The sequence below is a fragment of the Limulus polyphemus genome, unplaced genomic scaffold, assembly GCF_000517525.1.
Source record: "Limulus polyphemus unplaced genomic scaffold, Limulus_polyphemus-2.1.2 Scaffold4096, whole genome shotgun sequence".
In the NCBI taxonomy this organism is placed as follows: domain Eukaryota; kingdom Metazoa; phylum Arthropoda; class Merostomata; order Xiphosura; family Limulidae; genus Limulus; species Limulus polyphemus.
In genome coordinates this window covers 68,632-74,101 of record NW_013669706.1, presented here as the reverse complement: position 1 = coordinate 74,101, position 5,470 = coordinate 68,632, and the positions used below count along the sequence as shown (strand labels likewise).

Here is a 5,470-nt window from a genome sequence, read left to right as displayed (position 1 = left end):
TAACACTATATATTAAATTTTGTTGTCGTGCCACAGCTCAAATAGCTTAGAGAATTGTCATGAGAGCATAGAGTTCACATAAAAGCTTTACATGATGCTGATTGGACTCACTGACAAATTGCTGCAGACTTGAAATGCTCTCTAAACACTGTCAAGTACACCCTGGATTGTGAGACTGAGACAGGTAAATTTGAATATAGGAAAGGAAGAGGCAGAACCACCTAAACTCAGTGATACTGATGTTAAGTATCTTCATTTATGCAGCCTTCGGGACAGAAGGAAGACTGTCATTGATCTCAAGCACAAGATAAACGACCATGTACCAAATGACAGAAGAGTGTCCAGATTTAAAGTATAAAAAAAAACTCAATGAGAATGGAATATTTGGTCATGTAGCAGTTAAAAAAACCTTTACTTTGATCTCCAAATAATGTCAAGAAATGGAAAGTTTGATAAAAGGTACAAAAACTGGACTGTTGATCACTGGAAAAGGGTATTATGGATGGATGAGTCCAAGTTTGAAATATCTGGTTCAAAGCGTAGCACCTACCATGAAGCATGAGGGAGGCAGTGTGATAGTTTGGGAGTGTTTTCTACCAAGGCAACAGGAGATATTTGCAAAATAGATGGAATAATGGGCCAGTGCAAACACCATCATATACTGATCCATCATGGTATACCCAGTGGTTTGCTTATTATTGATAAAGAATTCTACTACCAAGAAGACAATGACCCCAACCACTCGTCCAACCTATGCAGAAATTACATAGCTAAGAAAGAAGCTGCTGGAGACATTCAAATGATGCAGTGGGCCTCACATAGCCCCAGTTCTCAACCCAATTGAGCAGATCTGGGATTTGATAGATCAAAACTTGACAAATCAAAAGTTACTTCCAAAGAAATTTTATGGGAGTGTATTAGAGACATTTGGAGTAAACTCCAAAGGACACTCTGATTAAATATGTTGCAACAATGCCTGAAAGACTGTCTGCACTTATTAAAGCAAAAGGGGAGACACAAAATATTAATTTTTTGCTGAACTCAAGCACTTCTACTGAGTTTCTGTTGTACTAAATATGAAGATTAATAAAATTTTGATGTTTCACATGTGATTTTCCTTCCATTGTTCTTTGAAAGTAGCCTGAAGTCCAACTTTTGGCTTTGTCCTAACACTTTTGCACAGTACTATATATATATATATATTGTGCAATGTCATATAAAGGGGGTCAAGATACTGAGACTAAGTATTCTTGTTTTAATCATTATCTTTCCAGTTCATTTACAGAAACAACCATTGTTGGTGAATGAAGCAGTAATGTGTTTGACCCATCTCACCACAAGTGATTTTGTTTTTACATCTTAAAAATCATCTCCAACAGATGTCAGTTCCTACACAGTAATGATTTGGTCTCCATTCATTAATCATCAGTGATTCACTGTCAGCTTGGTCTTAGTATTCCTCTAGTTGTTGCAGTTGTGACTTATCTGTATGTAACTTTTTATTCCACTAGTATGAGACTTCAGTTTGGCCAAACTTAGAATAGTGTGTTAGTATTAATCTGTTTTATTACAAAGAATATGAATATTGTGATGATTATCTTCTAGTATCATGACAGTTCTCCCCATTTAGTCATGAGATCACATACAATAACATTGACTAACTCATTAAAAACAAATGCAGAATCCCTGGAAGTTATTTATCAACACATAAAGACAAGTTGCAAACCATACTTCATGATCACTGGACATGTGACATTCACATGCTGAGTTGTGAACACAATCACATTCTTGGGCACTTGTAACAAATGCTAACTCATTTTAAAAATAAATTTAGGTACAAATAGATTGAAAAACCTACATGATAATTCATATCAAGTGCTGTATTTGTTTTTTATATTTATGGCTATATGCTGCCATCCCTAATTTGGAACTATGTGGACTGACCATAGGGAAGGAAGTCAGTCACCCTACCACCCACCATCCATACTAATTGATTGACCATCACTCGTATAATGTACTGATGAGTTAAAATAAAAGGAATATTTTATGATACTGCATAAATTTGAATGCACCTTACTGAGTGTAAAGTTCATTGCTCTACCTCAGACAATCTGCATGAGTGATTCTTGGTTTAAAAATAAATTGTTAAAGATGATCTGTAAGCCTTGGACTAGAGTGTATGAGGATTAAATGCAACTTTATTCAAGTATTTGACAATTTTAGGGGATTGTATAATCTGTTTCTAGATGGCTTGTTTAAGTTGTACAATGAAAAATTAGAAATAGTGACTTGATTATTAAAAGTGGTGAAATCATATTTTAACACCTTTTACTTGTCATAAAAATATATCTATTATTTAAACTGTTTGATAACTTAGAAATAAATTTGAAGAGTTAATAATTGAAATTAAAATATCTAAGGAGATTGTGTATGTTTTATTTACTGAACTGACTTATTTTCTTCTTGTAACGGGTAGTGCCCCTAGCGCTAGTTGTTGGAGTTTCAATTATACTGCCGGTTACACCAAATTTATTTAGTGGAAGATTTGCAGTGGCGAGTGGAGCTCACAAGTTGCTAACTCGAGGTATTTTACAGTTAGAATAAAGAATCAGTTCCAGACTAATACTGAACAACTTATAATAACATTTATTATCTTTTTCCATATAACATTCAATATTAGTCAAAAGTTCATTAATCGTTAACTTTTTATAATCTTTACTATTACTGTTAATCCATATTAACAAGTAGTACATATAAAATACATTTCTTTAGTACAACATGAATATCCTTTTACTATTAACTACATTAATTGATCAAGAGAGACAATAATCTTATACTTACAATTAAGCTGGGCTAGTAAACCTTTGGAAGTTTGAGACTTTCATATTCATAGTGCAATCACGAACTGAAGAACAGCTAACTAGAGCTGAAGAACTACTGGAGAACTTGAAGAACTGATTTTTTGGTTTCAGACATGAGTTTTTAACCCATATTTTTTTGGTATTCTCTCGACCTTCCAACTAGTGTCCAGAACTACCCGCAAGTAGTTCTAACACTTTATTGGTTGATTTGAGCAACTTCCCGGGCTAGTCCAAAACCATAACCAAAACTCTCAAGTGATTGGTTACATTTATGATGAGTTAGCTGGTTGCCTTTCCACTTGTGCTAGTACACTAACGTCATGTAAGAAATATGGCATCAAAGTACCACTTTTGCGTGTTAACATCGACTATTTTGTAGCTGCCACAGTGCTAACAAGTTAGCATCAGTAATCCATCACAACTTGTTATGGGTGCTTGTGCACTTACTTCGTTGTTAGCCAATATCTTTACGTGACTCTCAATACCACTGACCCAGCTAGTTGTACTTTCTAGCTTTCAGCCTTATTTCGTAATACAAGCATCTTTACTTACGCCATTTCTCCATGTATATGTTCACTCAAAAAATGTTTATAACTTCTTTCTTAAACTCTTTTCAACTACTAAACATACTGAAGCAATTGTAAAAGTCCCTCAAAAATATCAAATTGCTTTATTCTTGTGCAGCCACTTTCTCTGTAAGAAAATAGTTTTTTAAAAGTGCTTATTTTAAATAAAAGTCTACATACATGCTATGAATTTGTAGAAAAACCTAAAACATTTAGAAACTTTTCAATGTCATCTACTAATGCTACTAATGTTTTCATTAACAACTTATTCAAGTTAATACATTTCAGGAAAAAAAATTACTATTTGACTAACAGTAGAAAAATTGAGCTGTCTTAAATATCATAACATAAAATTTAAGGACAACAAGGGGACCTGTTGGTCCATCTAGGCCATCTCATCCACTAAAACTTTAAAATAAAAATAAACACTCAAAGTCATTCTTTGTCATCCAGATATGTATTAAATTTTCACATTAACAAAGATTTATGTTAATATTAGGCTGCTCCCTTGTACCAAAAGGCCAGTGTTGTACAACAGTTCCTTATTTGTTGAATACCAAGAAAATCAGTCATATACAACAAAACAACCCACTAGAAGAAGAAAGAAAAAATGAACTGCATACTAAAACAATACAATCAAAAGCCCTTAAAAAAAAATCAAACTCTTTCAAATTATGATTTTTAAATCCCTACAGCATCAAAAATAATGACAAAATGAAACTATCCTCTTTGTCATTCATTCAGACTTGTGTGGGAGCAAATAGTCGTGAGTTAAACATATATATATTTGTATATACTATACACAACTCTTGTAAATTGTTTAACCAACCATAAAACTTCTTCTGGACTTTTTTCCTGCACTATACGTTTTAATACATCTTATTTTATATACATTTAGATTATTCTGGCTCTCACCACTGTCTAGTCCGAGTTTAAAGCTGCCCTTACAGTTGAGTTAAAAATCTTAGCAAACAAACGAGGCTCTACCATATTTAAATGTAAACATCTATTACAAAAAGATCCCTTTTACCATCAGTATGACCCCACAAGTTCAACCAAACAGTCTACTTATTCTTACATAATAATCTAAGCTTAGCTTCAGTCCTAGTGACCTAGTTAGTTCTCAGCAGTATCCCTGACAGAAGTAAATTATTATGGGCCATTTTCTTTCAATGCCTTTATGGACTTCTTGTACTTATCATTTAGCTCCTCTGACTTATCCTCCCTTACATCATTATCTCCTATATACACTACAAAGACTGCATCACTGTTAGCACCCTTTATTATATCACTTGCACTGTCATTTATATCTTCCACTCCTGCCCCTGGATAGCAGGATCTAATTCTTTTCTCCTTATTTACTCAAAATACTAACCTATTCATGTGTTGTGTTAGTTGATGATAGTATTACTGACATTTAATTTTTTGTTTTGTGTGTGTGTAATTTGAGTATGACTCTCTACTGAATTAAAAGACTATGTACATGTTATAAAACATATAAACTTTTGAAGTTGAAGGTTGACATGATAAAAACTAGTTGATGGTATCCAAGGTAGTACTTCTGGTATTTGTCTAATTTTTTGTGGATATTTTTTAGCACCTGAAATACCATATTTTTCGGAATATAAGATGCACCGGTGTATAAGACGCACCCTTATTTTGAAGACAAAGTTTTGGGGAAAAAAAAGCTACAGTCGCATTTGAAAGATTTTTATTGAACAAAAATTCAATTTGATACTTTAAAAATTATATATATTGTTCTAAACACAAATAAGCTCAAAACATCAAAATAAGAAAATACCATAAATAAAAAAAAAAGGTTTGCTGTTATTTAGTTTGGTTCAAAACCTACAAAATCTTCATTGCTTTCACTGTAATTTTTTTTTTATTATTTAGGGAGCAATATAAATAGTTGTGCTTTTAAAAGAAAACAAAACTACTATTGTTATAAATAACACATTCAATTGAACTAGACTATGCATGCCTATTTAAATATATTTACACATGGCTTGTGTATATCATATATATATATATACATATATA

General features: G+C 32.6%; 1 protein-coding gene across 8 annotated transcripts in view; it reads left to right on the top strand.

The window, feature by feature from the left end:
- LOC106470579 (metallophosphoesterase domain-containing protein 1-like) overlaps nt 1–5,470 on the top strand; it is a 37,828-nt gene that overhangs the window by 7,415 nt on the left and 24,943 nt on the right. The window contains exon 3 of one of the 8 annotated variants that reach the window (XM_022399190.1): nt 2,477–2,584. The exons of the other annotated variants lie outside the window; for them this stretch is intronic. The gene's annotated coding sequence lies outside the window, so the exon portion shown is untranslated. The remainder of the gene's footprint in view (nt 1–2,476; nt 2,585–5,470) is intronic. 8 annotated transcript variants of the gene reach the window in all.